Source organism: Falco peregrinus, chromosome 4 (assembly GCF_023634155.1).
Source record: "Falco peregrinus isolate bFalPer1 chromosome 4, bFalPer1.pri, whole genome shotgun sequence".
Classification (NCBI taxonomy): Eukaryota; Metazoa; Chordata; class Aves; order Falconiformes; family Falconidae; genus Falco; species Falco peregrinus.
Window position 1 is genome coordinate 104,331,123 of NC_073724.1, and position 20,076 is coordinate 104,351,198.

The 20,076-nt window shown below is 46.2% G+C and overlaps 1 long non-coding RNA gene across 1 annotated transcript; it reads left to right on the plus strand.

Moving 5' to 3' along the window:
* The first annotated feature begins 306 nt into the window (after window positions 1–306).
* Window positions 307–11,976, plus strand: LOC129784401 (uncharacterized). The gene is made up of 3 exons (XR_008747114.1): window positions 307–466; window positions 1,099–1,228; window positions 8,891–11,976. It is a non-coding gene; the product is annotated as an uncharacterized LOC129784401 (long non-coding RNA).
* The last annotated feature ends 8,100 nt before the right edge of the window (window positions 11,977–20,076 follow it).

Here is a 20,076-nt window from a genome sequence, read left to right on the forward strand (position 1 = left end):
ACAGGAATCAGCATGCACAAAGATACAGTTCCTTCCTTCCTACTGTGTTTGTCTGGTTGTGCTAACATAAGAAACATCTGCACTAGCTAGATATAATCTGACGACTACCTATGGATTTTGTGCATGCAGACGGAAGATGCCATCTTATCTCTGTGTTGCACCAGCTCCTGGACGGTGACGCACGCTGTGCTGTCAGAGAGATTTTGCTCTTACTCTGATTGTTTTCCTTAGTCTAAGGGAGGCGTTTGGCAGGAATCATGTGGTTGCTGTTTGCACAGAAACATGGGGAGGCAGGGCAGGGTGCCTGGCACATCTCGCCCACCCCTAACGCTTGCAGGAGCTGCCATGGGGCTTCCCCTGTGGCAGTGGGTATGATCTGTGGGAGCCTGGCCTTTGGCTGGGATGCATTGCAGCTGGGGTGGTTTTCTCAGGATCTCAATTTCCAGTGGAGCATCATCTGCCAAAGGTAGGTGTCCCTTGGTCTCTGCAAAGAGCATCCACCATGGCAATAGAGCTGTCATGGGCCCTCCAGCAGCATCAGGAGGACAGAGTGATGGTACAGGGCCCCACATCATCTTAACTGCAGTGAAACCTTGGTCCAGCCTCACTTTCTGGGTCCTGCTTTGAAATACATGGGTGATGAATTTTCCTGAAAGGGATTTGCAGCAGGGGGTGAGGAACATGTGGCAGGATTTGGAGCCACCTAAGCCCTATATCCTGGTGAGGACCTCGTATAGATGCAAGGAGCAGGTTTGTTATGTAAATCTCAGAGGCATCGACTCAGATTGCAAAACACTTTACAAGACATTCTTGCAGATCCAGGACACTTAGCACAACCCTATGGCTGCTTCTGTATCTGTAAATAAAAGAGGCTGTTCCCTGGCTCCTAAGCCAAGGCTGCAGGGTCAGCCACAGCTAAATTCTTGCTTCTGCAAACGGGAAGGCATTCCCAGATTCACTGCAACTAAATATGTAGAGGGTTCTGAGAAACACCAGAGCACCACCAAATGTAACCTATTCCTTGTATTTGCTTTTTTTTTTTTTCTCTCTCTTCTGTTTTACTTGCTATGAATGTATTTCTCCTCTTTCCTTGCCCAGATAATGTAAAAATCAGCTTCTTTGGCAGTTTGGTCTCGCAGAAAGGAACAAAAGGAACCCTCCACCCAGATGTGCTTCCTCACACACAGACTTGCAGTAACCGTTCTTCTGAGAAACTGTGAAACATGAGGTAATTTGGCTGGTGCCCATGCTCTGGTCTTCTGGAACAGCGTGGAGGGGAGACTGCCCAAGGCAGGGTGCTGGTGGGGGTGGCACTACATCCGTGGGTGTTCAACAAAGCCTGAGAAAAGCAGCTCTCTAAACAGGAATGGCAGCAGTTGGAGTGTTGGGTGAGCCTTTTGGCCATTTCAGCATAGCGCATGGCATCCATAGCCTGCGGCTAACGGCTGTGTCCCCTTTGCATAACACTCAGGTCCCATTTTCCTTGGGCTCTGTGGAAATGACTGGTGGTTCTAATATGGTGGTTATTGTTTTGGGGGTTCCTTGAGTTGCAGAGTCTGAAAAGACTGGAAAGATGAGTCACAGTCCACCAGCAGAATGGTTTAACCTCCTAAAACTGAGGATGCATCTCGCAGGCCCTGGCAGGCAGCATGGGGCTCTGTCTGATGGTGAAGTCCCCCAGGAAGTTGCTGGAAGGCTGTGGACAGCAGTGGGAGCTCAGCCTGGAGCAGCCTTGTCCACACTGCCTGCCTGGTGTGGCCCTTGCCAGGAACCTCGCACCAGCTTAATTTCAACTGAGGTGGACAGGTTCACCGCCAAGAGACTCTCTGGGAGAGAAAGGACCTTTTAGCAACATGGGTGATCAGGACAGCAGGATCCAGGAGTCAGTGAGGAAACTAAAATGCTCGAGACCTGTCACAGCACTCTCCAAACTATCAAGCTGCAACAAGGTCTTTTACCATCTCGTACCAACACACACTTCACACCAGTCCCTCTGCTGCCTTCTCCTAATCCCACCTCATCCAGGGTGTGTATTCTGTCTCTCTTGCTTCTTCCTGGGCTGCTCTCCCTTCATTGGCTCTCAGCCCCTTAACAGAACCAGCCACAGCTGCACCCTATCTACATCGGCCAACCCACCGCCCCTGAGGCCAGCCCACAGCTGTATATTATCAATGATAATTAACCCAGCTTCATTCTGCTACAAAGACCCATCGAGTGGCCCTGCACACAGGTGGTGTGACACAGTGTGTATCCCTACATCTATACTGCCTTCCTTTGTGCTGGGCCCTCATGGATCTGCCTTCCAGGATGAGCTGCAGGTCTGTGCTGCCCCAAATTTGTTTGGGGAAGTGCAGTCAGCACAAGGCATGATTTGCCAGCCTTTATCTTATTTTCTGTGGTTCATCCAGTGAAAGCTGTGACAGAGGTTTAGCTGTACCATGGAGATGGCTCAGACGGGATCTGGGGGGAGGACACAGCAATCCTGGGTCCTCAGGTCTGGACGTGCAACACGATCCTGTTGTGACACTGGTTCAGAAGGCTGAGCAGGGGTAAATGGACCAGGCCCAACTCTCTCATGCTCCCAGTTCCTTTTATAATGTCCTTTGCTCCCCTCTGCTGTGTGCTTTCTGCAAATGACTTGTTTGGGTGCCAGGAACAACCAGTGACAAGCGTTAGTGCAAACTTCATTAATGCCAGTGTGATTACAGTCTCTTAAATGTCAAGCCCATGCACATGCCTGGGCCCTACTTTCTTCCAGCGAGATCTATTTTTGTTAGAGGACAGCCTGTGAAATTGCAGAGCACACACTCTTCATCCCTTAACGCGGCTCTGCAAAATCAGTAACTTTGTCCACCGTGATGGGCTGCAGTGTTTGGGATGAGGGAGAAACGAGTCACCCAGAGGAGTGAGGCAGATCAGAGGCTCCAGTGAGCTGCTATGACTGTTGTTAATAGAACATAAAATATTGCATCAAACATCCATCTGGGTTTTCCATAGGTGTTTTCAAAACTCCTTGCAATTTTGAGGTGTCTGTTGTCTCTCATCTGTAGTTCCTCCACAGATGTTTTGATCACTTTTGAATAACTGCTGGGGAAAAAAATATTGCATCGAGGGAAGAGAATGATTTATCCAAGCATGAAAGACATTTCAAAAGACAAATGTCTCAACCCAGGCTGTTAACCTTAGAACTCCAACACAAGGATTATGGTCTACTGAGAGCTAGAAAGTTTATTGTAAAGAAAAGGACCTTTCATCTCAGTATTGAACGAGGAGAACTGAAGAACTGCTACCCTTTCTTTCTGTGAAAGAGTACAACAGTCTTTTAGTAGCATTATCAGGCTTCTGGCAGAACTCAGAGTCATCTTTGTAACAAACTGGATTAAGATTGTTTTAAAGAAGACCTGCATTTTGCTTTTTAATTTGGTGGTAGTGTTAGGATGTTTTCCACAGGGACTGTCTCAGCTTGGCCCAGGTCATTTAACCGCCATTCAGTTAGCAGGAGTGATGGATCAGAGAAATTTCATTAAAGTGATCCAATATTCACTTTTTATTATAAGTTGCGGGTGCTGTGTGTTGTTACTCATTACTGGATCAGCCTTTAGCCTCAAGGAGGAGCTCCTCTGAGGGTCGTGCCCCGTGTCCTGATTGGATTCGTATCCCTAAGGTACTGACCACAGACAGAAACCAAGACTGATGGTGGCCTTAAAGGTCAGTGCAGGACAGGTGCTGACCTATGACAAAATACTTCATGCTCTTCCCTTAAAAAAGGGAAGAGAGAGCAGACGATAGCTGCCAATCTAATTTATAAGGGTTTGTCCTATGGATGCTTTTGCTGGATAAATTTTGGTCACTTTCCTGGTTTGTTTGACTAATGTTGGCTAAAATTAACTTGTATGTGTTGGTCTCCACTTTCTGTGATCAACCAGCAAGGTTACTCCTGCCCGACTATGGACATGTCCCTCTGCAGGGGCTGCTGGCAGCATGGTCTAGCAGGTGGGACGCAGTCCTGAGTAGACCTGAGGACCCCAGGAATGAAGGTCTTGGGCATGGTGCCCACCCCTGGCCTCACTGCCTTCCCCCTCTGCTGCTGAAGGCCACTTGTTTGCAGGGACTGTGGTGTGATGGGGCAATTTGGAATCACCTGAGCAAGTGCTACTGCAGCCAGCCCCGGGGATGTGCCCTGCGTAGGCAGGCCTCAGGCTCGCTGACATCCCTGCACGGGCATGGTGCTCTTGAACATCTGACCACCCTGTTGCTGAGAGGGAATCTTGCCTGCTTTTGGGATGCAAAGCTGATTAAACCCCCTCTTTGTTATGAAGGATGCACACTCCTGTGCATGCTGTGAAGGTTGCAATGAGAGCCCCACCGCCAGCAAAGCCTTGCAACTGTGTTTGCACAAGCTCACGTGGTTCCAGCTCTGCCTGGCCCACAGCAGCTTTCGATCTGGCACAGCATCAAGATGCAGCGGAGTTGTGTCCTTCTGGGACTTCTTCCCATCCAGTTAAGCTTCTGTGTGCTGTGATCTCTGTCTCAGTAGTAAATTGATCCTCTGGCAGGGTATTCAGTCAGAAATTAATTAGTGGGAGCAAAATGTTGTGAATGCATAGAGTGTTGTTTTTATTCTAATAACCTAGTTAATAATTTTGCTTCTTCAAGCAAAGAGGGAAAGTAGTGTGAATTCCAGAGCTTTGATCAGGTGGTGACTTTTTGATGCTAAGATAAGAATCTAGACCAATAGTGTTACACAAAAGCAATTTGAAAGTACTTTGGTGTTTTTGAAAGTGCCCTTTTTGAAAGATGGACCAGGCACTCAGAAGAAGGTCTGTGCCCCAACATGACACCACCGAAGGTTGGTGCTGTGTGAGGTAGGGAGGAAGTTGTGTATGTTTTTCTTTATAGGGGTAAATGGACTGAACTACAAAGCGCTTAAGACTTTGATTATTCTGCTTAGGCTCTGTTGTGAGTGGATACTCTTGGGAATCTCAGTGATGCAGGCAGGACTATGATTCAGGGCAGGCTGCAGGAGAACACCCCCTCTGACACTGCTGCTTGCTCTGGTATTCCTGCCCAGCCGAGGCAGAACATGCCCCAGAAAACTGCACCTCTGCTCCAAGGTCTGGCAACGTTTCAGTTGCCAGTATCTGCTTAAGTAAGTAGTATCTGCTTATTCTTTTCATTTATGTTCCCCGAAAATGTGTGTAGACTTTATCTACTTAGTACAGATCTTCACCATCTGCCCGTGACATTCAATATTCTCTCTTTATTTTGAAATGGCTTAATTGACTCGAGGTCGCATTGCAATGACAGGCCTGTGGGCAAACCTTGCTCGGGGTGTCTGGTGAAGCTGCGGGAGTGAGCAGAAGCACTTACTCCTCGTTTTGAAACAGAGAGAGCACATTTCTAGGGGGGAACAATGAGCTTGACCATTTACACTGGTACTTACCTGAACCCGTGTAACATAAACACCAGAGCAGGTGAGCTCCAGCATGCCAATGCCCTGCAGTTGTGTGCAGCACTGGAACCTGTACTCAGCACAAACACAATACAATAGTTACCTGCGTTCAATACAACAGGTAGCAATGCTCACCTGCAGATTTACTGCAGTAACAGGAGGTGATTTAACGCTGGCCTTTTGAAAGTGGTTATTATACTATGGTGGCACAAAGACAAGGATGTGGGGGATGCTTTTCCACATCTGGGCTTCTACTTATAAGCTGTGCTTCATTTTCTCTGTTTCCTTTAATATAAACCTTTTCTTGATGTGAAATCCTGAGTGTTCAATGCAAGCCACAGGGACACTTGCCCTTAGGGGGCTGCCATCATCAACAAACAGCACAGAAATATTAGCTATGGATCAGCTTGGAGCTGTTGGGAGCAGAAGGCATGTGGCTCACAACAGAAGTTACTCGTGGCCAAGTGGGATCATTCTTAGAACAGTGAGCCTAGCCAGGTATTTAACTCACAGAGCTGGCACCAGAACCGTAGCTTTTGTGCCTTCTGCTTGGCAGAGGCTCAAGACTGGAATACTCCAAGTTCCTCTCTGTACCCACCTCATCAGCTGATTGGAAACCTCAAATCTTTCCAAACACAAAAATAATTTGAAAAGCTTTGTCACATTTCTCCCAGTTTAAAAATGCAGTTCTAATTATCTGCAACGTCATGATTATCTCCAGAACCTGGGATAGTACTCATTTGTTTTAGCTAGCAGCTGCTTTGATGCCCATAAGCTCTTCCTAAATCAAGGGGAACTATAAGGAAAGTGATGTACTACAGTCTGTTATCTGATTTCTCAGCACCGAGGTGCCTTGAATAACCACTTCTGGTATTAGTTTGGAAACAATGTCAATTAGTGCTTCAGACTATCTCTAGACTAGCATATTTCTGGAAGTGGCCTTATGTAGTTAAACTTCTGTTTTTAAGTGGCTGACATTAGTTGGTCAAACACTGAATAGATTTGTTTGCAGTAACTTTACTGTGGTCTGTTTTGATCTTTAGATCTTTCTCTTCAGGAGTGCTGCCTTGCAGACAGCATGCTCCAGTTAAAAGTCCTTGTCTGGAGAAAGACTTTCAACTGCAAAGTTGTTAGACTATTTTCAAAGCTTTTTTTTCATCAGAGATAAGATCTATGCTTGCCTACAGTCAATGTCTTTGAAACACCATAAGAAAACAGAAGCCATCAACAAACTGCATTAATAGTTCAGAAAGATGTTTAATTATTTATGGTGAAGCTTCAGCATATTCTTGATATAAAACTTCAATGTAGAGGAGTTGCCTTGAGATACACCTCCCTGATCAGTACTGTACCACTGGGAACAGTTTATGGGGCTTTTATTTATCGGAGAATGTCAGCAACATTTAGTTAACTTAGAAGAAGTGTATTAAAGACACTTTACATACTGAGGTTATGGTATTGTTTCGTTGCTGCTTGAGTATGCAAGAGTCAGCACAGGCTGATTGGGTTTCTGCCCGCAATACCACCACAATGGGAGGGCATGAAGTACAGGTTACTTAGAAAGCATGGAAATAAGCTATTTTATTACAGCTTCTCAGGTAACACAATGAAACTGCCATGGTCTGAGCAACTGTACTGACAGCCAGGACCCCAGGAGCTCAGCCAGGGAGACTCCGTCTGCCACAAGACTGTTAGGTGGCTGGGGAAAGTCATTTGATCTTCCAAACTCAAGTTTCCCAGGTATTAAAGGGGGGCAGGAGGACACCAGCTTCCCTTGCGAATGCTTCTGGAGTTAGAGATGAGAAGTAGCTTATGAGTGGTCTGGTCCTCAGCAATCTTAAAGGACTGTAAGTCAGAGATGTGCTAGGAATTTAGTTAATTTCTAAAAATTAATTTATCTGGCCAGACAAGAATGACATTTTGCTCCTGGTGTCCATTAAAGGACCCTTTTACGTGCAATATTGATTTTATGTTGCAGCACCAATGAATCCGGCATTATAACTTGCCCTGCCAGGTAGCTATGTGTCACTCTCCTTTGCATACCTGGTTTTCTCGGGGAAGCTGGAGGGTGCATTAGAGAGTCAGGGACACAGAACGGAGGTTGAGCTCCTCTACTTGGCTTGCCCCAGATTTAAATGAGAATGAGAACCAACATGGTTGGCATGAGGGCAGATGAGGAGTACGGGCTGAAATGGTAATGCAGAATTGCAGGAGATAAAAACAGGTTTCTCAGAAACACTCCTCTCACCACCAGCATCTCTCCTAGTACCCGCTCTGGATGCTTAACCTGCCTTTCCATGTTAATTTTCTCCCTTCTGCAAAAGGATCTTAGCACTTTCTGCATTGATAACATTGCATCCAAATCCCTAATTCCACAGAATATCAATGAACTTTCCCAAAATCTTGGATTTACCAAGGCAGAGGATGTTAAATGCTCACTGCTGTATCAGAAGGTCATCACACAACCTGGAAGTTGAAGATTACCTTCCTGAGGTCCAGCCAGGTGCCCGCTCCCACAGCCCTGGCGTGTGCTCTACCTGCTGCAGAGGCATACGTAGCATACATACATACGTACATACAAGTCACCTCTTGGTGGAACTTGGGTCACTGCATGAAATGCTTGGTGGCCTAAGTCCTGTCCTTAGGGAAAACATCATAAACAGCAGGATAATTAGGCTAGAAAGGCAGATTCACAGGCAGATTTGTTGCACATTTATTGATACAGCCAGTAGATAGGAAAAAAAAATTAGAAAATGGTGTAGTCTTATACAGTAGCAGAACTAGAGGGAGTGAATTTCACAGCTTCTGCTGGGAGTTCATCTTTTCTTTGACTACTGCTAGCCTATACCTGCTGGGCATCACTTTTATCTTTGACTCAGAGGACACTTCTGAAGAAACTTCCTTCCCTGGCAATTTTTAAACTTGAAAATATCTCATAATCTAAGGCATTTCAAAGGGAAAAAGAGACTCTGGATCTACTTGCAAGGATATTATCACACTGCTGTCTGAAACAGCACTGCTTTTTCCCCTTGTATGTGAAACAAAAGAGCACTGAAGAAGAGAGAAGAAACCCAATGCTTACCCAGGTGCCAAGTCAACGCACTTGGAAACCAAAGCAGCATTTGGAGACAGTTCATTTAGCACTATGCCTATGATTTTTTTTGTCACCGTGTGAGCTTTTAGACCTGTGTGTCCTGGAGAACTGAGATGAGGTGAGGGTCTTGATTTTTACAAAAAGTCGGTTTCTTGCCCTTGTGCTTGCAGAGGAAATGTGGTCCAAAGGAATAATAATAGCTTAAGTCAAGAGAGCTCCTTAGTTGCTGCTATTTAAAGAAAATTGTTTGATTGGATTTGGGGGAATGTGACTCTTGATATTTAAATATTTGAAGCTGGCAATAGTAACCCAAATCTTTTTTTCTCCACTTAAAACTTCCACAGGCTTTTTGCAAAGTAATCATGGTGCTGACAACACACGACCTGAGCCTTTCCTGTTTGTGCAAGAATTCACAGTAATGGCACACATTTGACTTTTGTGCTTTGAAACCAGAACAAGAAGAAAAATAAAGCCAAGCTCCAAATCCAATTGTACGTTGATTTAACTGGCTTGGAACCCTTCTTCAAGTGAAATCCTGCAAAAGCAGAGTGCTGGACTTGATCTGAAGATTTCATTCATGTTCGAAATTGAGATCTAGCTCTTCTACCCACAAATCTACTTTGTAGGTAGGAAATGGGAAGTTTCTCACAGGGTTTTCAGCCCAAGAAAGTAGAATGAGGGACAAAAATTTGTCATTTTGCAGATACCTTATTTTGGTGCTATCAGAAATGTGTACCACTGAAATTCTTACTGCATAAAAAGTCATTAAAGTATCATATTGACGCATGGCAAGATTCAAGCTTGTTGAGCAGTTTTTGTTTCTACTATGGAAAGCCCATATGGAGAATGGGGTTGTTACAGAAGTCTTTCCTTTAGGCAGAGCATGTGAGCTCTTGGTTGCTTTTGTATTACATTTTAAATTGACTATCACTGTTCTAGGCAAATAAGCTATTCCAGAGCAGCACTCTGTGCCATCACTGTATTCCCAGATGAAAATCACCTTGCCTGTATGAGCCAGTACAGGGAAGTTCAACTGCCTTTTTATTCACTGTGCACCTGCACAGCAATTCTTCTGCATGTGTGAATTTGCTCCAGAGTCCCATATCACTGTGGGGACATCCACCTCAGTTCCTGGGCCATTTACTTGTCATCTTGTTGTGAGAGAGAGCCTGGTTAAATTAAAAAGGGAGCAAGAGCATCAGCACAACCGCACTTCAGCACTCCTGCAAGAAAATGCCATCAGGCTTGGGCAGAGGCGGGGGGTGTGTGTGTCTGTGGTTCAGATGAGCTGCTGCAGAACACAGTGCAGATTTTGAGGTTGTAAATGAGTTTTAATCTACGCTGACAATTGTGCATCCCTGGCTTTCCTCTAAGCTGCAGAAGCAAGAGCAATTAGTCTGGTTAAGAACATGACTATAAAGCAGACAATATGGGCTCTAATAAAGCAAGCATGCTTTTCCATTAAAATAATTTGCATAATGTAATTCTTTGAAGCGTTTTCCTCATTTTTCAATGTTGTTTTCATTCACTGAGCTCTGTATTAATTGCTAATAAAAAACAGAGCAAGAATTTTCATTTTAAGGGCTTCCTCTGTCTTTTTGAAGTAAGAAGCTCAAAGCAAAGCACAGTTTGGCAGCTTACATTCAGGTACACCTCAGTGCAGGCCTACTTCCTATCAAAGATGTTTGATAGCTCAGAAGACACTGTCATTGCAGAGTGGACACAGGGGATATGCAGCCTGTGAGAGTCCTCTGGTTACCATGTTATTAGGCGCCTATCTAAAGCTTAATGGCCAGGCTATCCATTCCCTCGCCCTGAGCTGGCTCTGTTTTGTTCTAGGGCCAAAGTAGCTTCCAGCCAGGGGTCAAAACTGATGGGACAGAAGTAGTATAGATAATGTTTAATTTTTTTGGTCCCACACACATTCTGCTCTGAAGGGCCAATGCCTTACCTAAGGCCTGGACATGTGCTTGTTCTGTGTGTTTGACTTCATGCATTCAAAACACCACCAAACAGAAGCAGAATGAATGAATCCTTAGTGTGCTGGGGGCTGAGCAGTGATATCAAGATGCAGAAGTTTTTGTTTTGGCCATGGCAGCTGCCTTTGCTTTTGGGGAACAAGGGAAGATTGAATGCCCCCCTTGTTTAGGCATAGTGAAAAACTGTATGTGGGTAAGATGATGAGGGTGGGACACTGGAACAGGTTGCTGAGAGAAGTTGTGGATGCTCCATCACTGGAAGTGTTCAAAGTAAGTTTGGACAAGGCTTTGAGCAACTTGATGTAGAGAAAGATGTCCCTGTCCATGATTTGGGTCTTCGACTAGGTCTTTGAAGGTCCCTTCCAACTCAAACCATTCTATGATTCTATGATAAAGTCATGAGTTTGCATCCTGGGGTGTGAGATGTTTCCTAATGTTCTGATGGAAAATCCCCAGTAGGAAGGAAAGGTGTGGTAGCTGCTGTGTGTTTGTGATAAAAAGAGGAAAACCACCAAGGTTCAGCTCTGTAGACAACCAGAGAGGTGTTTTCTGTGAAACCATGAGAAAAAACCCAAACCCCAAGGCATGAAACTTTGGGTAGAAGGAATCATGGCCAAAGGCAATGTGTGTTGCTGGTGGTCTCTTACAATGCTTAGTGGGGAAAAAAATGCTTTACATACTTGGAAAATAATATACCCCTTAATTTTTCTCCCTTCTAGAAACAGTTTGCAATTTTCTTCTGTTTCTTGAGTTAAAAGAAGCAACTATCTAGCCAATTTAGACCAGGCTATAGTCCACAGCCCTGGTTTCCTTGTGCATCACTGTGGCAGGATGGTGAGTGCGCTGGTGCTGGGGTGGGATGAAGCAGGTTGTCCTGAAGGTGAGGGCTGGGTAAATGGAGCAAAACAAAAACAACATGGAGAATATTATTATCAGTACGTGTCAAGTGAGTTACAATTTCTCAGGTGATTGAATGCAGAAGTTTTCTCTGCTGGTGAATTTGAATGAAGTATATTATATTTGATTGTATCAGTGGAAATATTTTTTTCTGTCAGTAGCATTGTTAGTTTTCTTGTCTTTCCACATGCATTTATTTGCATTACATGCAAATAAAACCTATACGTTTAGCTATCTCTTTTTATATTGTTGTGCATAGGTGTAAGTTCTTTAAGGTAGGGATATTATTGTTATTTAACTGCTTAGTGCTTTCTGGTGGTGTTCTGCTCTTCAGACACTACCATTGTAGTAATAAAAATATAATGATGATAATAATGCCTTTGGGAGGACACTTGCTGAAATTGCTTTTTGGGTGTTGTGAAGAACTTCTATTTACCAATTGTTAAATGACTATAAATTAGCAGTAGTCATTAAAAAGCTGAACTTACCTGCATGTACTTCTCAAGGAGATAAAGGGACTCCTGTTCATAAAATCTACAGTGCTCAGCCAGGAGGGCGACAATTGCGTGTGATTCAAGTGATCTATGACATCTAAAAGCAGCAAATTATGAAGCCATAGCAGTTAGTAACAGCAACCAGGTGACAAAGAACGATGGATTAGAACATTTTTCTGCAAAACATGTCCATTATGAGTGACATGTTTTGATAAATATCACCGGTTTTGTGCAAATAAATATCATATTAAAAAACATCATCTTCCACTGAGGAGTTCTTCATATTTTAAATACAGTTTGTCTTTCTTGCCATTGTCTGAAAGACTGAGAGCGTATAGATCTTAAATCATTTAAATTTCAGCCTCTCAGTCAGAGTCAGTTTTTGGCCATGGCCTACCAGGACATGTCCATGACCATCCATAGTCTCCACAAACATCAGCAGAAGCAAGAGGAAAGAGGCGGTGGAGCTCCATGCTCCAGTTCCTGCCTTCAGGAGATGTCTGCATAGGGGTGGATAAATTCTACCCTAGGTTTGGGGAATGGAGATGTTGGCTCTGATTTTCGATTAGATGCTTAGTGTAAACCATTGCACAGTGGGGTAGTGGTTTGGCTGGCCAGGAGGGAAAGGGCTTGGTGTGCATCTCAGGGGCTGCAGAGCAGGAGATGCCTCAGAGCCACGACCCATGATGAAAAGTGGCCAATGATGATCAAAACAAAATTTGAGTAGCTGGGGTCCCAGGCTTGCCCCAGTGAAAGTCCTACTCGGTCCCGTGCTTGAAAGGGGAAAATTAATATCTCACAGCAAACTGGAAAGCCAACTGGTGGGAAGCAGTGATCCTGGAGCCAGGGAGGGAGACAGCCCTGGGTGCAGGGCTGTGGGGGAAGAGGCTCTGCCTGGGCTGGGCAGGGAGGGTAGCTCTCCTTGCCCTCACAGGGCTGCCCTGTGGGAAGACAGTCTCTTTTCCCTTTGCTCAGCTTGGCCCTCACCAGCCACCATGGCATGAGCACGTGCGGGCTTTGGTCTAATGCACCACAAAGCATTTTTCTCATACTGGGAGCACAGTTGTCCATGCAGTGAAGACCCCCATGGGGACTCCTCTACGATTTCCTTTGTGCAACTCCCTAGCACTCCTTGGGTCTTCAACTGCACTGAAGCGTGAGTTTTCTCCCCAAGACCTGCCAGCGATTCTCGGTGGGGAGGAACCAGAAGGCTGCGCTGCCATTCAGCGAGACCTGGACAGGCTGGAGAGCTGGGCAGGGAGGGACCTCATGGAGTTCAACAAAAGCAAGTGTAGGGTCCTGCACCTCAGGAGGAACAACCCCGTGCAACAGGGCAGGTGAGGGGATGACCTGCTGGAGGGCAGCTCTGCAGAGAAGGACCTGGGAGTTCTGGTGGGCAGCAAGTTGCCCATGAGCCAGCAGTGTGCCCTGGTGGCCAAGGTGGCCAATGGGACCCTGGGGTGCATCAGGAGGAGTGTGGCCAGCAGGTGGAGGGAGGTGATCCTCCCCTCTGCTCTGCCCTGGTGAGGCCCCATCTGGAGTGCTGTGTCCAGAGCTGGGCTCCCCAGTTCAAGAGAGACAGGGAACTACTGGAGAGGGCCCAGCGGAGGGCTGCAAAGCTGATGAGGGGACCGGAGCATCTCCCTTATGGGGAAAGGCTGAGACAACTGGGCCTGGTTAGCCTGGGGAAGAAAAAACTGAGAGGGGATCTTACCCATGTCTTCAAATATCTTAAGAGCAAGTGTCAAGAGGATGGGGCCAGGATTTTCACAGTGGTGCCCAGTGACAGGAAAGGGGCAACGGGCACAAACTGCAACACAGGCAGTTCCACCTGAATATGAGGAAGAGCTGCTTTACCTTGGGGGTGATGGAGCCCTGGCACAGGCTGCCCGGGGAGGCTGTGCGGTCTCCTTTGCTGGAGACATTCAAAACCTGCCTGGACATGACTCTGTGCAACCAGCTCTAGGTGACCCTGCTTTAGCAGGGGGCTGGACTAGATGATCGCCAGAGGTCCCTTCCAACCCTGACCATTCTGTGATTCTGTGAATGTGCAACGTAATTAGCAGTCAGCATCCAAGAAGCACCCAAGGGCAACCCTAGGTGGTGGACCTGGCACTGGGTGGGATGCTGTGACTCACTGGAGGAGTCCTGCATGCAACTGGGGAGCTGCTGCCTGCTTATTGCTGCAGCCCTCATGCCCAGCCTTGCTCTCACTGGGGCTTGTAGCCCTGCCGCAAACAGCTGCAGCTTAACACTCAAATGCGGGCTGTCTGCACCTTGCAAGCCCTGGTGATAAATCCTCCAGGGGATTAGTCTCCAGCAGCCCTGGTTGCTGCTGTTCCTGCTCAGATCCTTGTGCAGAGCTGGCTCTGTAGCGGGCGGGGAGAACCAAGGTGCCTGTGGGGTCCACGGTGCTGTGGGGAGGGCATGGTGGGGCTGGGTGACTCGGTGTGAGCCCAACCAGCCCCACAGCTTGGAGGCTGCGGCCCAGGCACAAGCCAGGGCAGCACTGCAGCCCGCTCCGTGCAGCAGGGCACAGGACCAGAGACATGCCGCTGCTGTTTTTTGCCCCCCTTGCCCCTCCTGGGAAATGCACCGAGGGAGATGCATGGAATTCACCACCTGTCAATGGAAAAGGAGCTGAAATTTCTCCTTTGCTTTCTTTAAAATAAGAATCCAGGCCTTATTCTGTGCTCTCTCTGCCTCCCCCGCAACTCCCAATAGTTGCAATATGTTCTTTTTCAATCTCATTTTTTGTAAAACACAAGTGTTTCTCAGGGAGAGAAATCTGATGGCTCTTACCTAGAAGGTGCTGTATAGTCCCAAAGGTAGGAAAAAACTGAAGTCAGAAATAAAAGGAAAAAGAATCAAAAGATATTTAGTTGTCACCAGAAACCCCTGAGTGTACTTGATCTCTGGGAAAAATATGTTAGAATGAAGTGGAAAACCCAGAAAAGAATAACAGAGAGAGGTGTAAAATTAGGGCCTGATGCAGCCTGTGGTGAACCAGCAAGAGCTGAATCCTGAGCACCACGGAAAAGTGGGCTGAGAGCTGCCGAGTGGTGCTCCAGGGAGAGGGCGGGCGGCTTTTCACAAGGCTGTTTTTAGGTCACAATTACTTTGAAATTAGGTGGGGTTTTTTTCCCCCATCAATAAGTGAAACCTAAAAAAGGCAAAAGGCATCTTGTAGCTCTCCTTAAGTGGAAAACACCCTTTAAAGTATGTCTGATAGCAATCTCAGAAACAGCTGGCAGCCCTGGCAGGCAGTGGCGGCCCCAGCGCCCTATTCTTAGACCAAGAAAACGTAAGTAGGTCGAGTTACAATTGGTTCTCGTAAACACCATCCCCACTGAAATCAGAAATCAATTAGAGGTCAGAAATTTGTAGTGTGCTGAATCAGAAAGATAAAACAGATGAGGCTGGTTTAGTCTCCAAATACCTGTTCTTTTGGTTCATCTCCATTTTTACCAGTTGTGTTTTGCTCCCTACGCTGTCAGTGATCGGAGACTTCTCTCCGGTGGGGGAGGCATCATGAGCCCTCCTGAAGGCCTGGCAGAAGTATGACAGCAGTACGGTTTAGGGATGCCTTTTTATTTACACATCCCGAGGTAAAGCTAAATAGTTAATGAGACTAAAAAGGAAGCTGCAACTTGATAAGTGCTTAGCACTTGCTAATAAAACACACTACCCATAAGCAGGGTGACTCCAGCCACAGTGCCAGGTCCTATTTGCCAGAGCTGGGATGGATGCGCAGGTTCTGCTAGTCCACCCAGGTGCCTGGCTCCTGGAAATGCAGTTCTTCAGCTCATGCCTGTCCCTGGCCAGCACTGGCTGCCTGTGGACCCTGGAAGCAAGTTGGAGTGACCACCTCCAGGTCACGTTGGCTGAACATGAATTTCAGATCACGTTCTTCACTGGCTGCACCAAAGGCTTCCCAGGGAGTGGGGCATCAACAGTGACCAGAGGTGCAGCGGGAGGCAGAGGTCCCTGGAGCAGGGCTTGCCCAAGGTACCCTAGAGGAATTACCATCACTGCTCTCCTCTGAACTCCTGCTGAGCTTTGGAGCCACTCACGTCTGGTTGACACCACACCGGGTAGCAGGGGGCTGCTTTTGTTGTGCTGCTGGCTGGCAAGGAGGGATGAGGAGCAGCAGAAGCGGATGGGACTAGGCAGCTGAGGCAGCCCCACAGGACACCACCTCTCTGAGGGGGCTGTGCAAGGCTCCTGCCTTCTCCCGAGGGTGGCCGTGCCTTCACCAGTACCTACGGTGCTGCAGGACACCTCAGCGGGGTCCTGGCTTCCCCAAAGCCACTGCTCTGCCTGTGCTTTTGCCTCTCTCCCTTTCTGGGATGGAAACATTTAGATGTGGAGGCAGCTCATTTGTAGGCTAAAACAAAAATGTTTGGGATAAAATGTGGGTAGATAAAATCCAGTGCAGATTCTCATCCTGCAATTGTTTTTTTTTTAACTGCCCAATTTCAGTCCATATTTCACCTGCTTTTTTTGGCTGGTATTACAGAATTGTTGTTCCACACGTATTACATTACAGCTCAGGGACCTCCTCCACATCCAGTTGAGCACTGCCTAATTATAGCTCAAGCTGGCCTTTTAAATAGGCATAGCATCTTTTCCAAATAATGTTCTCTGTCTTTTTTGTTACAAAGGCAGACATGCTACAGTTGCTTACAACCACCTGGATGGAGGAACCAAGACCAAAATGTCTTTAGCAGCATTGAGCTCATTCTGATCACAAGAAAAACTCCTGCGCTTGATTGCAGGGGTTGAAAAGGAAAGAGTACATTAAAAGGAGGTTTCCAAATAAGCCTGGTAGGCAGAGCAACATGAGGAGGCTGATCTGTGAGCTCTCGGCATAGAAGACTGAGGCTTAGCTGAACCTGAAATGAAAGAGGGTTGTCTTAATTGTGAGTCTGAGCCCCTTCCTTGAAACTGTGACTGAGTCAGTGGACTGATTTAATTCCTTGCCCTTGTCAAAACAGATGAAAAAATCCTGGCATAGTTGGGATCCCATTATTAGGAAAAGGCTGTGTTAACTCCTTAAAAACCTAGGTTTTTAATTGGGATAGGCTTGCCAAATGTTTTGATTTACAGTGATTTTCACAGTATCTTTGAATTCCTCCTTGCAGCTCCAACACCTGGAAACACCTTAGCAAAGAAAAATGCTCCACTTTAACTGAAAAGCGAATAAGCACCTACTGTAGTAAGAAGAGCTTGAAAGTAGGACTCCCGAGGTACAAAATCATCAGGCAAATGACCTCCTGCCCCAGCAATTTATGTTTCACCTTTCAAGTGAATATTCTGCTTTCCAGGTCCTACATCAAATGGCAGCAATAATATCACTGTTAAGTTCATAAGTAGCTATTGACTATGCTGCAGCTTTTAATGTAGGAATAATATTGCACTTACATAAAGCTGGCACAGGATACCATTGCAGCTTGGGTAGGTCCTGCCTATGTAACTGAATAGATCTTTCATTATATCATCTAGGCTACCAGAGAACACTGATGGAAGCATTTAGAAAACTGGCAAATCATACCAACTTTAAACTCTAAAATGGAATTGTCTGCTAAATTCATTCATTAGCAACATACTTGCTAGTGGGTAATTCTTACACAATATCAATCATTGTCACTACATAGAGAAAACTCTTAGTCCCTAACAGTCATACTCTAAATTAGCTGTGAGCACATGGTACCATGGAGCTAATAGTTTGCACTGCTGATTGTGGTCTTAGTTGCTCATAATCGGTAAGAGAACTTGGAGCCCAAGTGGTATTCTTTCATCTCTGATTTTCCTTGTTTATGCCTAATGTTTTTGTGTTACTGGCCCCCTCCAAAAAGGGGCAGAAGGTCTCCTTTGCTCCTGATACCACTTACGTCATTTTCTTTTGTCTTGCCATCAGTCCTTCTTGTGCTGTCTACTCCTGGGCCCTTGCACTTCTCTTGTCCCCTCTCTGGCAGCTTTTGTTATGTGGATGCCTCTGATGTGCAACTACAGCAGTCTTTGCCCCTTTGATGATCACTTTGCTTACACACTTTTGAAAAATTGTGCCTGGCTATGCCATCACAGTGTTACAAAATACTTGCATGCTATTGTTAAATACACTGTTTTAGCACCCAAGTTGAAGGCAAGTTAATATGGGTGATATCCTGATTAGCACACTTCTTTTCTATAGGTGTCAGGCCCCTGTACTGATATGGAAAACCACAACCAATACTCCATCTATAAGAATGTATAATTTTGTAACTGAGGTGTTAAAGAACATGACACTGAAGTAGACATCTGAGCAACTGGAAAAAAAAAAAATCACCCAGAATCCAAAGAACCAGATTAGCAAAAAACTTATCATGGGTTAAATCAATTAGAGACCACAATCAGACTTTTTGGGTAGCAAGTTCAACCTCCTGCTTCTGGCAAGGCCAGCCTGCCTGCAGGACTTTTGAGGCTCAGTGAGGACACCTGGGAGCCTTTTCTCTATATGCCTTTCTGGAGCGCTTTGCCCTCAGAGAGAGCCCTTTGGTTGACTTCTGAGATCCTCCTGGAGGCTTCTGGCAGGTACCGATGCTATAACAGGCAAAGCAGTCGTCCAAACGGCAACGGCTTTCTTTCCTGACCCACTATCAGAACAAGACTCTGAACAAAGAAGGACATTGAAGGCCTGTGGGAGTATGGTCAGTGATCCTAAAATTAAACCTCACGGGCTATTTGTGGTAATGATCATTGGGATCTGAAGAAGGACCAAGACAGAGCTGAGTGAAGGTATCCCTCCAAATGATCCAAGCCGTGCAACAGTAAGTGCCTACATGTTGCCCACACTCACCGTGCACCTCCATGTTGGCTCCAGGGTCTGAACAGGGAGCATGGGTTGGCATCGCATCTCACTTGGAGGTCTCCAGAGGTCCCACCCGGCTCCCCTGGGGCTCATACACTGGTCTCTGTAGCTGTGTCCCACACCTCTGGGAGCAGGGTCCTCACTAAATCCAGGGATGGCACCAGTGGCTGCTGTGCAGCCATCTGCCTGGAGTGTAATGAGAAATGACTACAGCATTTCCCTGGGACACGAAAGACCTGGGTTCAGTTCCCTCAGCCTAGGGAAGACCATGCTTACATCTCCCAACACTGCTTGTGGGGGACATTTTTTTCACCCAGCACTGTAAAATGAGGCACTCAAGGTTCATGGATGAAAGGAACTGGGGGAGGTTAGGATGGTAACCAGGTAATGAAGTGCCCTTAACCTGGCTTGGCTAAATATCTGACAGAGTGTGGGACCAGACTGCTGGGACACAGGGTCACACTCCCTCTCTTCGGCTCTGTGGACCATGCTGCATGGTATCACTCCACTATACGTAGAGCAAGGGTGACGTACTCCTCATTACCATATCATGCAGTGCCTATATATGCAGCTTCTGGCTAATGAAATGGAAAGGCCTTTTAAAATGTTGAAACTCGTTACACTTTAGCTCTATTTGCATTTCCCTGATATTTCTTGGATGGCAGAGAGCCCCTCTATTGGTCAGTGCCAAAATCCCAAATGGCTCGAGTAACACTGGATCCATCTTTTCATTAAGAAGGTCATTGTTTGAATATAACATTCACCTGCGGCCTGATTCAGCAAAGCTCCTCAAGTGCATTCAACTCTAAGTGAGAAGAGCTATTCTGAAATCAGCAGCTGACTCATGTACAGCTAAATATGCACTTAAACATCTGATGGGATGCTGCAGCTACCTCTGGGTAGCTTGGCACCCAGCCACACTGTGGGTGCAGGGAACAGCCACCCCCAGAGTTGTACATTTATTTTATTATTAATTTTTTGCCTCTAGGCAGAAAAGAGATCTAAAAGCCACTGGCACTTCTGAGCTTTCCTTCTCTTGCACCAGCTCCTCCAATTTCAAATAGATGCGCACCTCCCAGAAGACACTCAAGTGGAAGTCTCCCTGTGTGGGACATTTAAATGCCATCCTTCATGTCTGCTTGGCTGCAAGCACCTGGCAAGTTGCACATCCACATTCCTTTCACTGAATAATGAAGGCACTTTTAAAATGTTTTAAGACACTTTTGCTTCTATCTAAAGAGATATTTTTTCAGGCTCAGATCACCTACAGAATTATTTTTTGTTGTTTAGTCTGATTTCGTTCAGCTGTA